The sequence below is a fragment of the Triticum aestivum genome, chromosome 6B (assembly GCF_018294505.1).
Source record: "Triticum aestivum cultivar Chinese Spring chromosome 6B, IWGSC CS RefSeq v2.1, whole genome shotgun sequence".
Classification (NCBI taxonomy): domain Eukaryota; kingdom Viridiplantae; phylum Streptophyta; class Magnoliopsida; order Poales; family Poaceae; genus Triticum; species Triticum aestivum.
Genome location: NC_057810.1, coordinates 26,554,318 through 26,578,004, shown reverse-complemented (window position 1 = coordinate 26,578,004; position 23,687 = coordinate 26,554,318). Strand labels below are relative to the sequence as shown.

General features: G+C 46.2%; 1 pseudogene; it reads right to left on the bottom strand.

Moving 5' to 3' along the window:
- Positions 1 to 23,687, bottom strand: part of LOC123138675 (uncharacterized) — a 47,848-nt pseudogene that overhangs the window by 3,613 nt on the left and 20,548 nt on the right.

Below are 23,687 nucleotides of genomic sequence, written 5' to 3'. Positions count from 1 at the left end.
CAAAAAAAATGTCTTCCATGGAGGCCGAGCTCCAAAATGCCGTTCTCAGTTCATCCCCATTATATTTATTATCTTAACATACACACATGCCACCTCATGTATGGTCCACCCTAGCATGCATGATAATTCTTTTACATTATTAGTTGATGCCATGCACACATCTCACTTCATCACGCATGCCACCTCGTCAAAGGTCTACTCAACATGCATGCAAAAAAAAATTCATTATATTATGCCATTTATATTCAAAATATTTTTTGACCACATAATAATCAAACACAATATATAATATTCATTTTTTTTATTTTAGTTCATATATATTAACTCAACTATGCATGTTTCATACAATCAAGTCACTGAAATATATCCTCTCGCGTCTCGTGGGTCGCTCCCGCAGGTCACGAGGCGACCGCCGCCCCAACAACCTCCTCCTCCGTGCCACCCTCCCTCGCCATCGCCGCCGGCGGCCTCCGGCCGGCCTGTGGCGGCGGCAGGTCGCGCCCGCATCCTCCTCCTCCACTCTACTGCTCTTGAGTTTGTCTTCTTTCTGGGAAGCGGCACCCCCGCCCAGATCTCGAACCCCCTCCCTCCCCCTCGTCTGTGGCCTTGCCTGGGGTGGCTCTGCCATAGGCGGGTGCGGGGCGGTGCGGACAAGGTCTTCGAGCCCTGGTGGTCCGGCTCCTCGCATGGGGGCCGGCGGTCGTGGATGGAATCCAGGCTGCCGCCGGATCTGATGGTTCTCATTGGTCTTCATGGGAACGGCTCTCTTCTCGTCGGTGGCCCGTGTGGCTGCTATTTTGGGCGTCCAGCAGCACAGATCTTGGTTGTGGTTCGTCTCCACGTGGGAAAGGTGCATGCTTTGTGTGGCCGTGGTAGGTGAAGTTGCGCTAGTGCGGCAGTAGGGGTGGCCGGCTGCGTGCTTGCGATCCACCGCCGGTGGGTGGTGGGTGAGGGTGGATCCCCATGGTTGCCGGAGCGGCGGCTCCGGACAGTAGGCGCAACGGCACCATTCGGGCGGATGTCGTACGCGTGGGTGCTCATGTGTCCCCTAGGCTGTTTGGGCAGCGAGGTGGCTCACTTTGGAGGCGTTCGTTGGTCGGGTGTGGTCTTTGGTTCTGCCCAGATCTGCTTCGGTCGTCGTCTGCAGCTCTTGGTCGGGACATATCCCAAGCGAAAGCTTCGCCCGATGGTGTCGGTGCCAATTTATGGAGACGCTTTTGTGCGCCGTTCCCCTTCTTGGAGGTGTCACTGTGGGTGGCCTCCATTCCCATTGGGCTCTGGGTGAAAACCTTTGTCTGGCTTGTTCCAGACCGAGCGGTGGCGGCGTCGGGCGTTCCCTTTTTGGAGGCCCCGTCTCATGAGCAAGGTCCCATTTTGCTGGTCGCCGAGATGGGTTCATGGATGGCTGCTTCCTCTCTTCGTGTGACTGTTCTATGCCTAGATGGTGGTGCTCTCTCAAGGAGCTAGGTCCGGCGAGGCAGTTTTGTTCGAAGGCCTCCGCTTGGGGTCTTGGCGTCAGTGTCCAGCTACGCTCTGTTAGAGTTGTGTCGAATATTGTGTACACGGTAGGTTACAGTTGGACTCTGAGTAGTATTGTGTTTACATAGGATATGGAGTCGTGTCCTAGTAGGACACACGATGTAACCTATGCCAACATAATAGCACAGGCGCGCAAGGGGGAGCCGGCGACGTGTGCCAGTGCCCGGGTGGCCGGGTGCGGTATTGTGACGGTGTCACGGGAAGGAGCGCCCGTAGTCAAGCTCCGGGGATGTAGCCATATTGGTGAACCTCGTTAACAAATCTCGGTGTCGTGCTCGTGTGATTGCTTGGTCCTCAGATGATCAACGGTATGCCTTGGATTTATGCTAACAAGTGGTATCATGAGCTAGGTTGTTCGAAGGCTGCAGATCGTGTTGATTCAGAGGAAGGATTGATTTTCTTGATCGGTATCGTCTACACAGAAGTTGGTCGTAATACAATATGTGCTGTGCGGTTGAGATCGATCGGAAGAAGTCAGGCAGACAGCATTCTCGGTGAGTTCGTTCAGAATCAGATTAGATGGCTCGGCAGCGGCGCTTGGCTCGGCGCTTGGAAGCCGCCGGAAGGAGCGCGTGGCTGAGGTGCGTGCTGGGGCGGCAGGCTTGGAGCGTGGAGTGCTAGCGATGCTGGCCCGTGTTGGAAGCGCGAGCGCGTGGAGGCGCGACTGCCAAGCTAGGCTGCTCGGGAACACGTACAACGTTGAAGCTACAGTGAGATTTGTTTGGACCAAAAGTGGACCGAGTCCACGTATGACACGGAGATTGCCAGGAAAATCAATTGGTGAAGAAATCTATCAAGGGATATGGATCCATCGGATTTAGCAGGAGACATTGACATGCAGCACTAGCATCGGGAGTTGAGGCCAAGGCAAGAGCAAATTCACGTACAGTCAACTGGTTGATTTGTTACTAGTAGTACACAAGTTCTGTACTTGGGCATCGCGTGGGAAGCTCGGACATTTTTCTTTTCAGAGTGTTAGCTATATGAAGAATCATGGTGTCATCGTATATTAGGTTTGAGGTGGAGAAGTTCATGGAACTGAAAACCTTGGGTTATAGCAGGCATAGGTGAAGGATTTGTTGGCACAACAGGGATTTTTGAAGGCGTTGCGGGAAATCATGTTAGCTGAGGTGGAATTATCATGTGATGGATGGAAATTTGCGGAAGCCTCGAGCGTGTCATACAGTCGAACGAGTTCGGCTGGGTCGGACTAGGTAGTCTGACGGATCGACATGAGTCGGTTGGTACAGAAGACGGTGATGGAATCGGTGACGACGACATAGAAGCGTGATGCTGATGGTGACCGACTTCTGGGCGTGGAAACACGTGGCACGGGACTGCGTGCTTGTGTGGCTTCGACAAGACTATGGCGCGGGGCTGATTCAAGATGGTGTACACATGGAGCTTGGAGTCAACGGGGCGGGGTGGCACGTACAACCACCATGGAGTCATGTTGAAGGTGAAGCTGGATTGAGGGGCTACGATGTAAGGATCCAGAGAATCGAAGCCTATTCAACAAGGGGAAAAGCAAGGGACACGTAGTTCGGACTGAAGCCCAGTGGTCTGATGGAAGCGTGAAACTCGTCATCGGTTCGTGATGATCGGTGGTACTCTGCAGAAGGGTTTGAGTGGTGTGGGTTCACGACCCTTGAGACTCGACTGGGACAGCGGAGGCTTGACGCGGTAATAGCGGCGAGGCGTGCGGTATGCACGGTGCATGGAGACGGACCAGGGCTCTGGTGGTCATACATGTGGTGAGACAACTGCGAATTTGACTCGAGATGACTACAAACAATGGTGAAAATTTTCAAGTTTCAGACATGCGGTCAAGAAAGGAGCGGTGATGTTGAGTTCAGGTAACTCTTATGTGTGACACCCAATATGTGAGTTGTTCACTTTCATGCAGGTCAGTGGTCGGTGTGTGATGGCGTTGACGGATACTCCGGAAGTTGGGAGCACAATGTAGAGTAATGAGTAACTTAATTTTGCTCGAGTGTTGACTGTGGTCAAGAAAAGAAGTGACTACAAGTTACAGGTGAAGTCATATGGAGTCTTTGGAGTATCAGCGGTGCTCATGGGATAAGCTCAAGTCCAATGTGACGCATTGACAAATTCAAGGTGGTGGAGAATATTCGCAAAGGTGGAGTTTGTTAGAGTTGTGTCGAATATTGTGTACATGGTAGGTTACAGTTGGACTCTGAGTAGTATTGTGTTTACATAGGATATGGAGTCGTGTCCTAGTAGGACACTTGTATCCTAGGCCTCTCATATATAGCGGGGGTAGACACACGATGTAACCTATGCCAACATAATAGCACAGGCGCGCAAGGGGGAGCCGGCGGCCTGTGCCAGTGCCCGGGTGGCCGGGTGCGGTATTGTGACGGTGTCACGGGGAGGAGCGCCCGTAGTCAAGCCCCAGGGATATAGCCATATTGGTGAACCTCGTTAACAAATCTCGGTGTCGTGCTCGTGTGATTGCTTGGTCCTCGGATGATCAACGGTATGCCTCGAATTTATTCTTACACGCTCTAGGGAGGTGAGCATTTCATTGTTCGACGGGGCGGCGCCCTTCGAGCCGGGGCGAGGAGCAGGGGGCTCCTTTCGGCAATGGAACAAGTTGGTGCTGGTGTCCCAGACGTCTAGGTGATGGTGATGACACAACCACCGTCGACGGCTGGCCTCCTTCTCGGCGTCGGTTCTTCGATCATGTTCGAGGGCTTTGTTGTTGCTCCTGGGCACGCATGTATCTTGCCGGAGTTTTTCCTTGTGTTTTTAGTCTTGTGTTGCGTTGTACCTTGGGCAGTTAGGGCGTCATTAATTTAACGCCGGGCCATAGGCCTCTTAACTAAAAAAAGTCACTGAAATATATTACTATCGATTTCCGCAGCAACGTACGGGTTATTCTCTAGTTAGTTTTAATATGTGCTCCATCACCGAGTTGGAGAATATCATGATTTATGAATGATCATGACACAAAAGGACACATTTTTATGTGCATTCACAGTTGTTTAAAGATAACTGTTTTGAAGAATGGTATTTGTTTGGTATTGGAAGTTCAAGGTTGCAAACACAAACAATTTTGAAGTCCGGGGTTATACATTAAGCTTTAATAGTTTAGGGTTACAATATGGACTTATCTCTTTAAAGAAATACTTTTGTTGGTAAGGGTTCGTATTAACAAAATATTTTCTCGAAAGAATAACTAGTTGCTTCAAATTGGCCACAGTCAAATTTTGTGGCCGTCGGATTCTCAGCCTGAATCTTAGCTCACATGCCTTGAGTGTATACCTTTTTTTTCTAGCCCTGCGGTTTTTGGTGTGGTTCTATTTTGGGTTTTTTGTTTTTGCAATCCCGACCCGGATTGGAGGGTGGGGCTATTGGTGTCCTTTTTTAATGTTTTTTTGTATCGACTCAATTGTGAGTCGGTTCGTCCTTGGCTGAATCCCGAGGTGGAGACATGGTTTTGGGTACCGGGCGGAATATTCGGATACCTCCCGGTTACCACGTTTCTCGCCACCCCACGAGAAACCTACATACCAAGCGATTTTTTTGAATTTTTTGAATTCAAACTCTGGTACTTAGGTTAGATACATTCCTTAACAGACAGCGAGCTGTGGCGTACTGGTAAGCGTGTCCTTCCTAACTTTCCTGAGGTCTTGAGTTTGAATCCCATTGCTGCTTGTTTTTTTTACACAATTTTTATGATAAAAAGAGAGATGCTGTGAAAATAATTGTTGCTGTGGCAATTCGATCTTGCAACCTCGAGGAAATAGTAAGACATATACGACCTAACCACTGCGCCAGGCTGCTGATGGTGACAAACTTGAGTCCAGAGCTAATCTATACAAGATTAAAAAAATTGAATTCAAAATTCAAATTCAAATTTCGTCCGAATTTTTTCCGGGATTTCGCGGTTACCGCGGTAACCGAGAATTTTGGTGGCCCGCGAGAAAAAAAGTGCACTTGGGATCCAAATCCTTGGGTGGAGAGAGGGAGGGAGGAGAGGGTAGCATGGCGAGGGGCGGCTGTTGTAGTCGACGCCGATGAGACAAGTAACTGTGCCCACTTCCCTTCCAATGCTAAACCTATTGTCCCTCTCATCCGTGTTGAGTTGTCGATCGGCCGGGGTCAGCGAGGCCGATGCACCGACCACATCCACATCACCCCGCGCCTCACCTCCTCCCACACCTTCTCCATACTATGTGACCCCGGTTGTTTTGAATTGATTTATGAGCACCCTTGGCATCATTGTCCCGTGTTGAAGCAGCCGAAGCCGGTCACATCTTCTGTGTCGTGGGCCTGAACGAGGCTACTATGTTCACCTTGCACCATCGAATTCTCCAACAGGTTTGGTGCAGATTTCAGATGGTTCGCTTGTGGCAGAACTCGAGGTTGCGAAAATTTCCTTGGTCTTAACTCCGTGGAAGTGGGAAGGCTTCCCTCGTGGCCATCATGCCTTTCTGGTAGACGGGCAGCCTAGTAGCCAATCAAAACCTTCCCGAGCCCACAGGTCATTGCCCACCCAAAACTGATTGCGTGGTGAAAACGGCAACCCTTGATTTCCACCGACGATCCAACGACCTACAGTGAAAAAAGGACCAAGTTGACCAGGATCGAACGGCCATCAAAGGAAGCCATTGGGGGGAGCCTTCTCCATGCAAGTTGGCCAGCCTCATTATTGTTTTAAATGGTAGCACCAGCCTCCTGCCTCCACCTTATATACACGTTGGAGGCTACGATCTTACAACAAGGAAGATGCGATCTAGGCCGCCACCAGTGTAGACCTGGGGCCAAGATGATCTATGATGCCTATATGCTCCTCCGGGCTCCTTCCTGTCGTCGGGTATGTGGTGGGCCTTGGGCCGTTGGGAAGGCCAGTAGCCGGGCTCCCTGTGAGTGAGCCACCCCCTGCCACGGAAGCGGCCTGGCTGCTACCGTGGTGCAAGCGCCAGAGTGTTAGTAGGGCGGCCCAGCTACTGTTGCTAGGCACCCCTAATGGCAAGCATGAGATGGGCCCGCCCATGCACTGATACGTTTCAACGTATCTATAATTTTTTATTGTTCCTTATTATAGTATCAATCTTGTATGTTATATATGCAATTATATGTTATTTTATATTATTTTTGGGAACTAATCTATTAACCTAGTGCCAATGCCAGTTGTTGTTTTCTGCTTGTTTTTGGTTTTTCAGAAAATCGGTACCAAACGAAGTCCAAACGCTACGAAACTTTTTTACGATTTTTTCTGGACAAGAGACCCTAGAAGCTTCGGGGAGGGCCAGAAGACCTATGAGGGGGTGACAAGGCAATAGGGTGTGCCTAGGGGGTGGCCCGTCCTGTTACCTTGTGGGCCCCACGTAGCTCCTTTTGACCTATTTCCACTTCTGTAAATTCTCAAATATTGGGAAACCATCAGAGAACCCCACGAAATAACTTTTCTCCGCAAGCTTCTCTTCTTCCGTGATCCCATCTGGAGGCCTTTTCCGGCACCTTGCCAGAGGGGTCATCAATCACGAAGGGCTTCTACATCAATCTTGCTGCCCTATCGATGATGTGTGATAGTTCACCGACCATCGGGTCCATAGCTAGTAGCTAGATGACTCTCTCTCTCTCTCTCTCTCTCTCTCTCTCTCTCCCTCTCTCTCTCTCTCTCCCTCCCTCCCTCCCTCCCTCCCTCCCTCTCTCTCTCTCTCACACACACATCTTCAATACCATATTCTCCTCGATCATCTTGGAGTTCCATCCAATGTAATCTTCTTTTGGGTGTGTTTGTTGGGATCCGATGAATTGTGGGTTTATGATCTGAATATTCATGAGAAGTAATTGAGTCTTTTTTGAACTTTTTGCAAGATTTTTATAGCTTTGTATTTCTCTCCGGTCTATCCGTTTGGTTTGGTCAACTAGAATGATTTATCTTCAGCAGGAGAGGTGCTTTGTAATGGGTTCAATCTTGCGGTGCTCTATATCCTAGTGACAGAAAGTGACAAGACACGTATTTGTATTATTGCCATTAAGGATAAAACGATGGGGTTTATTCACATTGATTGGGTTTACTTTGTCTACATCATGTCATCTTGCTTAAGGTGTTACTCCGGTTTCATCAACTTAATGCCCTAGATGCATGCTAGATAGCAGTCGATGCGTGGAGTAATAGTAGTAGATGCAGGCAAGAGTCGGTCTACTTGTCTCGAACGTCATTGCCTATATACATGATCATTGCCTTGAATATCGTCATAATTATGCGCTTTTTCTATCAATTGCTCAACAGTAATTTGTTTACCCACTGTATGCTATGTGTTTGAGAGAGAAACCTCTAGTGAAAGAAAACCTAAAAAATCTTTGTTGCAATTTATTTACTTTTATTTCCTTTTGCAATTTATCTATCTATCACTACAAGATTTAATCCTTGCTAGTAACGAGTTCAAGGAATTGACTACTTTCTTGCCCGTGTTAGGTGCAAGTATTTGCTTTTGTGTGTGCAAGGGCTGCTCACGAGTCTTTGTGTGATTCTCCTATGGGTTCGATAACCTTGGTCCTCACTAGGGGAAATACTTATCTCTATTGTGCTGCATCTCCTCTTCTCTTCGGGGAAAATCCCAACGTAGCTCACAGGTAGTCGGAGCGCGTGAGGCCACATACCACGACCTCGATTTTATCTTAATGTGTTTTGTTTTTATTTTTTTTCTACTATTACTTTTTATATACTAAATATATTTTACAAAAAAACTTCATATAAAACATTTAAAATGTTAATTAAGCATTTAAAAATGTTAAATATGTATAGAAAACATATTTCTTATATATACGGAAAATGTTACAAAAGAATACAACGTGTTTGAAAAAAGTTGATCATGTATTCAAAATATATTAATCAAGCATTTGAAAAATGTTAATGAAGTATTTCAAAAAATGTTAAACATGTATTTTAAAGTGTTGCTGGCATATACATTAAATGTACATTGTGTGTGAATTTTTTTTATTTTCATTAAAAAGTTTCACCATTTATTGAAAATGTTGACCATTTATTAAACAATTGTAATCTTGTATTTAAAAAAAACTAACTTGTATTAAAAATGTATAGATATATACCAACAATGTACAATATGTATAGCAAGAAGTACACGTAAAAAATAAGTTTAGAAAAATAATGATGTATTAAAAATGTGTTTCTAATGTATACAAACAATGTTGAATGTGTACTCAAAAGTTGACATGTATTGAACAATGGTGGGGAGCCAGATCTGAAGTTCGATGGCGCGTCTGGGGTGTTGTCCCTGTCTAATTTGTTTAACAACAACGGCTTCACTTTTGGTGAGCTACTTTGGAGTTTCGCAAAGCTGCGTATCAGCGATGGAGCCGCATCGTGCTCGGTGAGGAGGTGATCGATCATTTTTTTATTCAGTGGCTGCTGTGATGGTGTCGGAGGTAGGTGACGAGCATTGGTGTCAAGCTCAAAGACTTTCTTTTGTCCTTTTAGTATTGTCATGTCGGTATTTACGTAACTTGTGCTTTGATCTTTATGATATGAATGAGACACGTATTACCATGCAAAAATGTATTGAACAAAAAATAAACCAGTGAAAATCAACAACAAATCATAGAAAAGTGAAGAAAACCAAAAAATGAAAAACCAAAGAAAATCAATGCAGAAGAATGGGAAAAAAGTCAAGAAACAAACAAACAAACCCGATGAGAACCAAGAAAGAAACAAAAGAAAACAAAGAAAGTAAATAAACCAGTGAAAACCGAGAAAGAACAAAGAAAAATGAGAAAAGAAGAAAGAAGAAACACAGCGAAAACCATGAAACAAACGAAAAAACCCAGTGACAAACGTAGAAATTAAAGAAAATGAAGAAAACTGGGGAAGAAACAGATGAATAAAACTAAAGAAGAACCAAAGAAGCCGAAAAAAAACAAAATAAAGAAACCAAAAGAAACAAAGGGAACCACATCGAACATGGGCCAGTGAACGGCCCAGTGCTAAAGATGGGCCTGCCCAGTACTATACGGTCGTACGTAAGGCTTGACGGTGCAACCACTGGCGGTACTACGCGCATCCTTGCAGGTAACGTGCGCCGCCCCGCCCCCCCCCCCCCCATGTTTTGAAACGGCGCGCCGGCCGAACTTTCGGCTCGCCGCTCGCGCTCACACCCAAAGCCCCGCACATGCAGCACGACCCGCACGCGCGGCCGCATGCAAAACTGCTCCCGCACATGGCGGGTCCTACCCACCTGGCTCTCCGCGAAACTGCTGCATGCAAAATAGCTCCCGCACATGGCGGGTCCTACGCATCTGGCTCTCTTTTCTATCTTATCTCTTCCCCTTCTTCTACCTCCAGCCCACATCGTAGTTTCCCTAATGCTACAACCGTTGTCTCAAATTGCTACAAGCTGCTTCCCAGCAGCTACAACCGGCTTCACGATTTGCTACATCATACGGCCCCGTGTTTTTTCTGCATGTTACCACCGTTGTCACAAATTGTTACAGCCGTCGTCCCACACAGTTACATCTAACGTCGCTTTTTGCTACATCGCATGGCCACCATGTTTTTTGCTACATGTGACCACCGTTGTCACAGGGATGCTGAAACCAACATCTTTTTTGCTAGATGCTTCAACTGGCATCACAATATGCTACAACCGGCATCGTATTTTGCTACTACCGGTGTCGCATTTTGCTACATCGCACATGGCTTCGTGATTTTTGCTACAACCGGCCACAAAAAAAGCTGCGTCCGGCCACGTGATTTGCTGCAACGGCCATGGCGAACTTTGATCGCACATGGCGCACCGGCGAGCAGCTCCGACGAGCATGCAGGCGAGCATGCTGACGAGCATGCAGGCGAGCGGCGGCTCCGGCGAGCAAGCCGACGAGCAGCTCTGGCGAGGAAGCCGACGAGCAGGCCGACGAGCAGCTCCGGCGAGGAAGCCGACGAGCAGGTCCGGCGAGCGGCTCCGACGAGCGCGCCGACGAGCAGCTCCAGCGAGCGGCTCTGACGAGCGCGCCGACGAGCGGCTCCGGCGAGCAAGCTACCGACGGCAACGAGCCTGTACGTGAGGATGGAGGAGGTTTTGACCCACGCGCAAGGGAGGAGATGCAATCTGGACGGTTATTATTACGTGAATCGAACGACTGGGGTTGGACCGGCCGAAGGTTTCGGCCGGTGCGCCGGCGCCCAGTACTGGCACTAGCCGCCGGTCGACCGGTCCAGTTTGGGCCGGTCACCCCTGCAACGTAGGATCACATGAGATTGAGCGGCCCAGATCTCTTCTTAGACTCGGTCTTCTTCTCTTACCCCCGTCTCTTGCAACGACGAACAGTTCCCTCGCACACGCCATCGAGCGCGCTCCTCCGGCCGCCGCCCCGCCGTCGGTAGCAGCCCGCCTCCCTCGCCGCCGGTCGCGATAGCCGTCAATTAAGCTCACTCGCTGTGACCTGTAGCAAAAATCGCATCGCGCAGCGCGCCCGCTCCCAACCATTGTCGCAGCATGCTCAACTCTGTCCGTCAATGCTGCCAGCAGCTAGTCGTCCCCCCACACTCCAGTGCCATGCGCTCCACCTCGCAGCCATGTCGGCCGTCGCTGCAGTACTGTTGGTCTCCTCCCGCAGCCAGCTCCAGCAAAATCTGATCATGGTCGTAGCATCCCCACATACTAGTTCCAGCATATCCAAGCCATGGTTGCAGCTTTCCTCACAGCCGGCTGCAGAAAAAAATCCGGCCATGGTTTGTAGCATCCCTGCAGGCCAGTTCAAGAATCCTCAGGCCATGGTTGTAGCATCCTCAGCCTGGTTGAAGCTTTTTTCATAGCCGCTTGCAGCTCTCGTCAACACTCGTTCCAGCTTACCGTCGTCTCGTAGTTTTTTGGCGTCTCTAGTTGAAGCTTTTCCACAGCTGGTTGTAGCTTTCTCTACACTGGTTGAAGCTTTTTGGCTTGGCTGTCCTCGCCCCCAACTTCCGTCAACATTGGTTGAAGCTTTTTGCGACATCAGTTGTAGCTTTCTTCTCTGTCGGTTGTAGCATTTTGCTGTTGGCAGTGGCCAGCCCCAGCATCCATCGATGCTGGTTGAAGCTTTTGACGTCTCCGGTTGTAGCTTCCTCGAACACCGGTTGTAGCATTGGATGTGGCCGTTTTCATACCTCCGGTGATGTCCCCTCCCATCCCATCCCCACATGCTAGCTACACCTCGTCGTCGCAGATTCCCATGCCTTGGGTAGTAGCTCGTGGGCTTGGTGGTTGCAACACCTTGGTCGCTTGCACCAGCAGCGCAGTCTGTCGCCGCCGGCCCGTGCACTCGCGGCACCGCGCCCGCCTTGGTGTTCTGGGCAAAAAACGCACTGCAGCTCGTGTTCCATGAGGGACACCTCCGACCCATGAGCCTGCTGCATGAAAAAAGGGAGAGATAAGAGCGCCCTAGCAGATTGAACATGGGACAGGCAGGAGGGGAGGGTGAGCGAAGAGAGAAGATTGGGTGCGGCATCGTTTTCTTACAAGGAAGAAGAACGGCAATGGATAAGACTCGCGAGGGAGGTGAAAACGGGCCACAGGATACCCCCCGATCGAGTGGCTCGCGCATGACCGGCCGAACGCGGCCGGTCCGCCGTATACAAACGTTTCCCTTGTGTTTTCTCTAGCCGGCAATTAGGCACGGAGCTGGGACGGCGCCACCACGGTGGGGGCCCCATCCCTGTGTTCCCAACCAGTCCCGGTGGACAGGAGGTGACACAACCGTGTGACTTCCGAAGGCTGACGCCGAGCATCCTCTGTCCTCTCCCACGATGCCATGTCCGTGGCCCTCGACGCGGTGCTGCCCGACAATTAAGGGAAGTCCTAGCCACATATCAACTCCCACGAGCATAATGGTGTTCTTCTACTTCTAGCTTTATGTTAGCGTCCGTGCTCGCGTGGACATCGCTCCTTCTTTTGGGCAAAGAAAATCAAGCAGGTGAAGGAAAGCGAGCTTAATTACCGCACCTGGTGGCCGTCGCCCGGTTGGGGTGCTTCCACACAGCAGCGAGAGAGACGAGATCAGGCTTATTCTTGTTTTTTCTTCTTTTTGCGGGGAGATCAGGCTTCTTCTCTTCCTGGACCTCTCCTCGTATTCATATGCCTAATGATATTGCAGATCAGTTGGTCACAACTCACAAGGTCACACATGAGATGATTATTGAGGAAGTTCAAGGGGCGGTAGCTCACGTCGTGGCCGCCGTTCGACCGGGGGTGCTGCACTCCTCCGCGGACAATAATGTCGGCTTCCACTTCACGCACGCTGTTTCGATGCGCAGAGGGCGAGAGGGGAGAGACAGCTTGAAGGGAGCAGGCGCAGTTCCTGGGAACTCTCGTCGTATGTATGCAGACTGATATTGCAGAGTATGGTCACAAGCTCACATCACAGGGATTATTGATCCAAACCAAACACCTTCCCATCGCGCCGTTGATTTGGCCCAGTTTTCTCTTTGACAAGTTTCGGTTCACTTCACCCACTAATGGCATCTCCCACGCTGACCGACAAATATCTCCGGTAATGTTTCTATGTCCGGAGGTGCTCCACGAACATGATGTGAGAGGGAGACGTCCAATGTTAATCAAAAAGTATCTGGTTGGGAGGACAAAAAGCAGGTAAGGACCATGCATATGGTGGGATATTTGTAGTTTAGAGCAACTCGAACGCGCCGACATAAACTGTCCGCGCTTGTCCTTTTAGGTTGAAATGGACACAAAAGTCTGCCCAACGCAGTGGCCAAAACAAACGAGGGTCAGCTTTTTGTCCGCGCGCGACCCATTTCAGGCCCAAATTTGGGCCGGATTCGCGTCAGCGTGGACACATAGTGGACGCGCGGGACACTGTCCTTTGTCCGCCCCCCCCCCCCCCCCCGACCGCCAGTCGGTGGCAAATTGTCCTTTCCCCCTTCCTTCCATCGACATACAACACACACTGCAGCCCCACCCGTCAACGCCGCCATCCAGTTCCGGTGCCCAGGCCAGCCGCCCGCACCCACACCTCCCCCTAGCAGCACACACCACCTCTGATGGCCCCCTACTAAGGCATTTGGTGCACTGTTTTCACCGTTGTTGCAGCACCGCGACTTCGACGCCACCACGCCCTCGCCTTTCTTCTGGTAGCATTCAAGCGCAGCTACCTTGCTTGCTAGACACTGCCACATTCGCCTCCACGCCTCTAGGCCTGCTACCTGTCTCGGGAAGATGCGAGGCTCTTCACCGGCCTGCTTCTTTCACGACTCCCGCAAGCTCCTGGACTCCAGCGACAAGTACATTTTTCACAATTTCATTTGCGATTCGAATGATTCTTCATCCGATGATGAGGACATTCTGGCTGTTGTGTTGGTTGTCCATGAGCACCTTAGTAGGCAGCGGCCGATGTTCAGTTGCTCCATCCAGTGACACACTCCGGCATTGAATCGCAACCGAGAGAGCGGCCATTGCCTAATCTGGCAGGACTACTTCGAGTCGCCTAACCCGCTCTTCAAACACCACCTATTTCGGCGCCGTTTCCGTATGGCTAGACATATGTTCAACCGTATCCGGCAGGGGTTGGTGGCGTACGATAAGTATTTCGAGTGCAAGGAGGATGCCCTGGGAAAGATTGGCTCCTCCTCTTATCAGGAATGCACAACAGGTATTCGGATGCTTGCATACGGAGTTCCCGGTGATCTCATTGATGAGTATGTCTGAATGAGCGAGTCCACGTGCCTAGACTCCATGCATACGTTTTGCAAGGCTATGATGGCAGTGTTTGGCCCGGAGTACTTTAGAGCACTGTTCAAAAGTTCATCTAATTAATCAGTTAATTGGCGAGTTAATCACAACTCATCGGGTGGCCGAATCGAATAACACATATTCATCACGTTAAGTTGCCAGGCCGATTAAATGGTTTGTCACACCGATTAAATGGTTTGTTAGACCGATTAGTTAGTTGTGTGGCCGATTAAACGATGTTGGGCCAGTAACGCGTGGGCAAACAAAGCCTGATTATGTGTCCCCATAACCCTTGCGAGCTCCTCCCACTCCTGGAGAGCTAGTGTTTATCCCTCCACCACACCTCCCGCTCCCTCATCCCCTCTCGACCTAGATGGCAGCTAGGTAGGTCCTCGTCGGGGCGCAGCCGCTTCATCACCTCCCTGTGTGTTGCCACCTTCTCTTCTCCTTCTGCACGCCGCTATGTTCCCTCCTCCTTCGGGTCGTGCCACCTCCAGCAACTGACCCATTCAGGCGCCCTGCGTGGCCGCCATCTCTCGGAGATGCGTCCCATGCGGAAATCAGCAAAAAGTGTTGTTGTATAAATGTTTATTTATGATTTTTATGCCCACATGGATGATTGTTGTTGTATACATGTTTTTCATCTATTGAGAAAAGAAAATGGTGCCATTTGCTTCATATTTGCAATGTTGATATTTTCTCAAGAATGTCTTTGCTTCTATTGAGTTTAAAATTAGACTGATTAATGCTCGACCGATTAAGACCATTAGTTGGCCGATTCAACGATTAATTGCTACTCCCAAGCGGAGCGAGCAGCTACCAATTAATGATTTCATCAACATTGCTTGAGAGAGCCAAATGCTGTAGATACAACCTAATTGTTAGTGATCAATGTCAGCAGGGGCTTTCCGGGTATGCTTGGTAGCATAGATCGTATGCACTGGGAGTGGGCCCTTCTACTTGGGAGGAGAGAGAAGAGAGGGACCATGCATGTGATTGGTCAAGTGGATGCCCGAACTCCGGCAAAGCCCCCCACATTTGTTTCTTCGATACCAGAAGGAATTCGTTTGTCCGGACAACTAAGCGGACATATACAGGTACCCGTTGGATGGCAAAAATGGTCTAGACACTATGATCCGGACATATAATAGAGGTTTGAGGGTCCGCCTTGGAAATGTCCTAACCTATCATATCCAGTCCGGGGTATTTTACTACCCCATGCGAGCATTTTCTATTTAGTGAGAAATACATCTACAACCCAACAACTTCTCCACTTGAATCCTCAAAGGTGCTATAGTTTTGTTCATCATACATTCCTTTGTATGTTTCATACTAGCTTATCCCCGCGCGGCAGCACACCGTGCGCATTGATACGGTGCAAAGATTTCATGGATTGTTGAGGTTTTCGTGGATGATTTCTCCGTTTACGGAACTTTTTTTGATGGTTGTTTGAGCAACCTTGATCGAGTTTTGCAGAGATGTGAAGAAACTAATCTTGTCTTGAATTGGGAGAAGTGCCACTTTATGGTTAATGAAGGTATTGTCTTGGGGCATAAAATCTCCGCAAGAGGTATTGAAGTTGATAAAGCTAAAGTTGATGCCATTGAAAAAATGTCGTGTCCTACGAATATGAAAGGTATAAGAAGTTTCCTCGGTCATGCTGGTTTCTATAGGAGATTTATTAAAGACTTCTCTAAAATTTCTATGCCTCTCACTAATCTCTTGCAAAAAATGTCCCATTTGTTTTTTATGATGATTGTGTAGAAGCATTTGAAATACTTAAGAAAGCCTTGATTTCTTCACCCATTGTTCAACCACCTGATTGGAACCTACCCTTTGAAATTATGTGTGATGCTAGTGATTATGCTGTTGGTGTTGTTCAAGGAAAAAGAGATGATAAGAAATTAAATGTTATTCATTATGCTAGTAAAACTCTAGACAACGCTCAAAGAAATTATGCTACTACTGAAAAAGAATTTGTAGCAGTTGTGTTTGCTTGTGATAAGTTCAAATCTTATATTGTTGATTCCAAAGTAACAATTCACACTGATCATGCTGCTATTAAATATCTTATGGAAAAGAAAAATGCTGAACTTAAACTTATTAGATGGGTTCTTCTGCTACAAGAATTTGATTTGCATATTATTGATAGAAAGGGTGCTGAGAACCCCGTAGCAGATAACTTGTCTAGGTTAGAGAATATTCTTGATAAACCACTACCTATTGATGATAGCTTTCCCGATGAACAATTAGCTATCATAAATGCTTCTCATAGTACTCCATGTTATGTTGATTATGCCAATTATATTGTTGCTAAATTTATACTGCTTAGCTTCACATACCAACAAAAGAAAAAAGTTTTCCTATGATTTGAGACATTACTTCTGGGATGACCCTCATATTTGTAAATAAGGAGTTGATGGTGTTAATTATTAGACAATGTGTACCTGAGCATGAACATGAATAGATCCTACGCAAGTGTCACTCCAAGGCTTATGGAGGACACCATGCGGGAGATAGGACTGCACATAAGGTATTCCAATCTGTTTTTATTGGCCTACTCTCTTCAAGGATGCTCGTAAGATTGTCTTGTCTTGTGATGAATGTCAAAGAATTGGTAATATTACTAGACGTCAGGAAATGGCTATGAATTATTCACTTGTTATTAAACAATTTGATGTTCGGGTTTTTTATTATATGGGACCTTTCCCTTCCTCTAATTGGTATACACATATTTTAGTTGTTGTTGATTATGTTACTAAGTGGGTAGAAGCTATTCCAACTAGTAGTGCTGATCATAACACTTCTATTAAAATGCTTAAAGAATATTTTTTTTCCCGAGGTTTGGAGTCCCTAGATATTTAACAACTGATGGTGGTTCACACTTTATCATGATGCTTTTCGTAAATTGCTTCCTAAATATGATGTTAACCATAGAATTGCATCTCCATATCACCCTCAGTCTAGTGGGCAAGTAGAGTTGAGTAATAGAGAGATAAAATAAATCTTGCAAAAGACTGGTAATAGATCTAGAAAGAATTGGTCTAAGAAACTTGATGATGCACTATGGGCTTATAGAACTGCTTATAAAAATCATATGGGTATGTCTCCGTATAAAATGGTTTATGGAAAAACATGTCACTTACCTCTAGAACTAGAACCTAAAGCTTATTGGGTAATTAAAGAGCTCAATTATGATTTCAAATTTTCTAGTGAGAAGAGGTTATTTGACATTAGCTCACTTGATGAATGGAGAACCCAGACCTATGAGAATACCAAGTTGTTTAAAGAAAATGTTAAAAGATGGCATGATAAAAGAATACAAAAGCATGAATTAAATGTAGGTGACCATGTCTTGCTATACAATTCTCGTTTAGGATTTTTTGCGGGAAACTTCTCTTAAAATGGGAAGGGCCTTACATTATCGAGGAAGTATATCATTCCAGGGCCATCAAGATCAACAAAGCCGAAGGCAATAACCCGAAGGTGGTAAACGGGCAAAGAACCAAATATTATATCTCAGGTACTCCCATAAATGTTGAAACCAATATTATTAATACCATAACCCCGGAGGAGTACACAAGGGAGACTTACCAGAATGTTTCATACTCCGAAAAGGAATATGTATGTGGTACGGTACCCTCTTGATCGGCGCAATGCCAAAACTTATGGTCACTTGGGGGCTTCCTGTTCAAACATAGGTGTATTCACCAAAGAGAACATAGCTGTCGGTACCCTCTTGATCGGCACAATGCCAAAACTTATGGTCACTTGGGGGCTTCCTGTTCAAACATAGGTGTATTCACCAAAGAGAACATAGCTGTCGACGTTACCCTCTTGATCGGCTCAAAGCCACAAACCACTTGGGGGCTTCCTGGTCGTATTCGAATCATAGCTATAAATAACCCTTCTGGTCCGGCTTCCTGCTCGTATTCGAAGCATAGCCTCGTTTTCTCGTTTTGCTTGGTTTTTTGAACATTTTTTTCGGTTCATCTTGATACCATCTTGACATATGGTTTAAAGTGATTTAGGCTATGTAGCCTCAATTCTCATAGCTCATATTTGAAGCGTACCCGTGGGTTCTTTTAACCGGCCTGGCTTTGGACGATAAGTCACCAGTTTATGATGATATTAAATACTTGGAAGCATTGGTTTCTAAGTTTTGGGTTATCATCCTTACTGCACAGGTAAACCGGCAGTACAATTCAATATCACAGGTATGATATTTTTGGGTATGGTTATATTTAATTATGACTAAACCGGCCCCATCTATAAACTGTCAGTAGTTATATATGGGATGTTATGACCCGCCCGGCGGTAAACCGCTAGGGCTCTTGTGATTTACTTGTGTGCAGGATAATCCTAAGTTTCATCTGCACAAGTCAACACTATGATAAGGGTAAAAGGATAATTATCAGGCGACGGCTCAAACAGTGTTGGGCAAAACATAAACGTGCACGATGGCACGACAGAGCAAAGGTTTTGCTAGTCTATTACATGACTCAAAAGGCCAAAATGATTTAGTGTTTTTCAGAAGATCAAATATATGAACCTCCCAGCAGATCAATCTTCTTGGCTTTGATGACTTGAAGCTTCTGGATCATCCTTCTCCGCTTCTTCGTCCTCCTCTGCTGCCTGGAAGGTTGGTGATGACTAGTCAATGCCATTCAAGGCTTGGAATTCAGCTTCATCATCAATAAGCTTGGACGGGTCAACTTCAGGAGCAAAAGTGTGCTTACGGATTGGGGGGATTAGATCAATCACTTTGTAAGACGGCGTTGGCAGCTTCTGATTTTCCAAGTCATAAGCCGGTTGATATATGGCAAGATCCGTTTCATTGGCAATCAGACTGGCCAGGGGACGTATTTCCTTCACGCAGGTGGCAAAGTCTTTCTTATCAAAAGGAGTGCCATCTTATTTCAAGCTTGGGTACCAAGTAGATATATCGGCCGGGTCTAGCTCTGGTAACCATGCTTTGGACCAGCTTAAGGCTGTCACAGCACCGGCTCTTGCAGATGATCGCTTCATCTCACTAAACCTCTCAGGAAGAACAGAAAGCTTCCTCAAGACATCAACCAAGAGAGTAGGTGCTTGATTAGCCGGAGAAATTGTGGCCAGTGCGCACTGAGTCCCAGTATAGAGCTGCTCAACAAGTGTATAAACAGCCTTCAGCTTCACAAGCATTTCTTGGCTAAGATTGGTGCTCCTGGGACCTGAATAAAAATCATGGATGGATTAGAGGTGGTTTATATCATCAAGGAAGAAATTCAAAATTGATACTAGCAAGGCGACTTACCAAATATAGCAGAAACCATCTAAGATACATGGTGTTTTAAGCCGGTAAGCTCAGTGGTCACCTCCTCAAGAGCCGCTTCCACCTTCTCAGCCCACTGTATACAGGCGTTTTTCTCTTTAGCCCAGGTGTTCCTTTCAACCTCAAAGCTGGTCTTCAGTTTTTCTATTTCAGCCACGCTAAATAGGAATTTTGAGTCCGCCTTCCGGGTCTCGGATTCTTGCACGTCCAGCTGGGTTTTCACATCAGTTAATTGAGATTGAAGTTGAGCAGTAGTGTCCTGTACATACACCGGTTCAAGATTATGTTTGTATTTAAGACACAGAAAGGAAGTCCCAACCACTTTGCAAGCAACAATACTTGGCACTTGGGGGCTAATGCCTGCCGAAAAAATTATTCATACAACGGCTTATGTGATTAAAGTCCAAAGTACTTTGCAAGCAAGAATACTCGTCACTTGTGGGCTAATGCATATTGCTTGTTTTTAATACTTTATGATGACCCATTTGTGTCGCAAACGGTCATAGCTGGCTCATGAGGGCTACACAAGTAAGTTCTTCTTTATGCCCAAGGATACAACGGACCAGCTCATTCATGCTGATTAAACCGGCCCTTGGGGGATGCGAATTCAGTGTTAGTCATTACAGATCTACTTTAACCCGGATGGTGTAAGTCAGATTTTAAAGGGATCTATCAAAGGGTATTACTTATACTCATCGTTCATCTAAATCTACAACATATTCAATTCCATCATAAGCAGTAGACTTGGGGGCTGAGAGGATGTGCATAAATCATTAAAAGGAGTTCATACCTCAAAATTTTGGTGCATCTGCTTCACCATGTCAACTTCAAGATCGTGAGTGGTGTGCACTTGATTGAGATAGCCAGAATATACTTCACCAATGCTTAGTTGAGAGTAGTTGGCAACATCAAATCTCACTTTTCGCAGTTCAATGTGTTCTTCCTTGGCGGAGTGCTTGGCCAGGACAATAGGCCTTCCGGGCTCTCTAAAGCCGGTGTTGGTAATCACCGCATCATCATCATGTGTCTCAGTTGTTTTAACTAGGCTTGATGTTTCAGTGTTCAAAGGATCATCGTTTGCTTGATCGATAGAAGGGTCCGGAGTCACTGGTGGAACGTTAAGAACGGGCTCTGATGGTGAAGGAGCGGAGGTCCTAGGTGCTGGGATTTGTTGCTACTGTTCATTGACTTTCCGGTCTTCGGCCGGCTTAGTCACTGATACGTCTCCGACGTATCTATAATTTATGAAGCATTCATGCTATTTTATTATCTGTTTTGAATGATTACGGGCTTTATTATTCACTTTTATTTTACTTTTGGGACTAACCTATTAACCGGAGGCCCAACCCATATTGTTGTTTTATTGCCTGTTTCAGTATTTCAAAGAAAAAGAATATCAAATGGAGTCCAAACGGAATGAAACCTTCAGCAGCGTTATTTTTGGGAAGAATATCATCCTGGAGACTTGGAGTTCACGTCAGAAGATCCTCGAGGAGGCCAGGAGATAGGGCCTCCCCCTACTGGGCGCGCCCCCCTGTCTCGTGGGCCCCTCGAGCACCCCCGACCGACTTCTTTCGCCTATATAAGCCTACGTACCCTAAAAACATCGAATATCAAGATATATCGGGAGTCCCGCCGCCGCAAGACTCTGTAGCCACCAAAAACCTCTCGAGAGCCCGTTCCGGCACCCTGCCGGAGGGGGAACCCATCACCGGTGGCCATCTTCATCATCCCTGCGCTATCCATGACGAGGAGGGAGTAGTTCACCCTCGGGGCTGAGGGTATGTACCAGTAGCTATGTGATCTCTCTCTCTCTCTCTCTCTCTCTCTCTCTCTCTCTCTCTCGTGTTCTCTCTATGGCACGATCTTTATGTATCGCGAGCTTTGCTATTGTAGTTGGATCTTATGATATTTCTCCCCTTCTACTCTCTTGTGATGAATTGAGTTTCCCTCTTGAAGTTATCTTATCGGATTGAGTCTTTGATTTGACAACACTTGATGTATGTCTTGCCGTGTTTATCTGTGGTGACAATGGGATATCACGTGCCAGTTGATGTATGTTTTGGTGACCAACTTGCGGGTTCCGCCCATGAACCTATGCATAGAGGTTGGCACACGTTTTCTTGACTCTCCGGTAGAAACTTTGGGACACTCTTTGAAGTACTTTGTGTTGGTTGGATGAATTTGAGATTGTGTGACGCATATCGTATAATCATGCCCACGGATACTTGAGGTGACAATGGAGTATCTAGGTGACATTAGGGTTTTGGTTGATTTGTGTCTTAAGGTGTTATTCTAGTATGAACTCTATGATAGATCGAGCGGAAAGAATAGCTCTATGTTATTTTACTACGAACTCCTGAATAGATAGATAAAAATGATAACTTTGAGGTGTTTTCGTACCCTACCATAATCTCTTCGTTTGTTCTCCGCTATTAGTGGCTTTGGACTGACTCTTTGTTACATGTCGAGGGATTGTTATATGATCTATCTATGTTATTATTGTTGAGAGAACTTGCACTAGTGAAAGTATGAACCCTATGCCTTGTTTCCTATCATTGCAATACCGTTTACGCTCACTTTTATCATTAGTTACCTTGCTGTTTATATATTTTCAGATTACAAAAACCTATATCTATCATCCATATTGCACTTGTATCACCTTCTCTTCGCCGAACTAGTGCACCTACACAATTTACCATTGTATTGGGTGTGTTGGGGACACAAGAGACTCTTTGTTATTTGGTTGCAGGGTTGTTTGAGAGAGACCATCTTCATCCTACGCCTCCCACGGATTGATAAACCTTAGGTCATCCACTTGAGGGAAATTTGCTACTGTCCTACAAACCTCTGCACTTGGAGGCCCAACAACATCTACAAGAAGAAGGTTGTGTAGTAGACATCAAGCTCTTTTCTGGCGCCGTTGCCGGGGAGGCTAGGTAAGCGGCACTCACTCACAGCCCGTCAACTAAGCTCTTTTCTGGCATCGTTGCCGGGGAGGTGAGTGCTTGAAGGTATATCTTTAGATCTTGCAATTGAATCTTTTGTTTCTTGTTTTATCACTAGTTTAGTTTATAAAAGAAAACTACAAAAAATGGAGTTAAGTTTGTCTCATACGCTTTGTCTTTTTAATATCTTTCGTGAGTATGATGAAAAGGAAAATTGTGCTCAAGTGCTAGAAGAAGAAATCTATAGAATGTTTGATACTAAATCTTTGAATGATGAGCATGATTGCAATGTTGTTAGTATGAATTCCTTGAATATCCATGATGCTAATGATATGCAAAGCCACAAGCTTGGGGAAGCTATGTTTGATGAAGATGATATTTTTAGTCCCCCAAGTTTTGATGAGAATAATTATCATGATGAAAGCATGCCTCCTATTTATGATGATTATATTGATGAAAATGAGTTTGGAAGTGTGTCAACTTTAGAAAGTAGTGATCCCACTATTTTGGAGGATGTTGAATCTTATTGTGATGAACATGAAAGTGGATTTGGAAGAGTGTCAACTTTATTTAGTGATGATTCCACTATTTCGGAAGAGGTTCCAATTGATTATGAGAACAAAGTTGCTATCTATGATGATTATTGTGATGACTTGTATGCTATTAAGAATAATGATAACCATGAAACTTGTCATCATGATTTTAGTTTTCAATTGGATTATGCCTCACATGATAATTATTTTGTTGAGTTTGCTCCCACTACTATTCATGAGAAGATTTTTGCTTATGTGGAGAGTAGTAAATTTTCTATGCTTGTAGATCATGAAAAGAATGCTTTAGGTGCTGGTTATATTGTTGAATTCATTCATGATGCTACTGAAAATTATTATGAGGGAGGAACATATGCTTGTAGGAATTGCAATAATATCAAGTTTCCTCTCTATGTGTTGAAAATCTTGAAGCTATGCTTGTTTTACCTTCCTATGCTAGTTGATTATTGTTCCCATAAGTTGTTTGCTCACAAAATCCCTATGCATAGGAAGTGGGTTAGACTTAAATGTGCTAGTCATATGCTTCATGATGCTCCCGTTATGTTTCATTTCTTATCTTTTATGTGGGCATCATTGTCATCATCATGCCTAGCTAGAAAGGCATTAAAGAAAAGCGCTT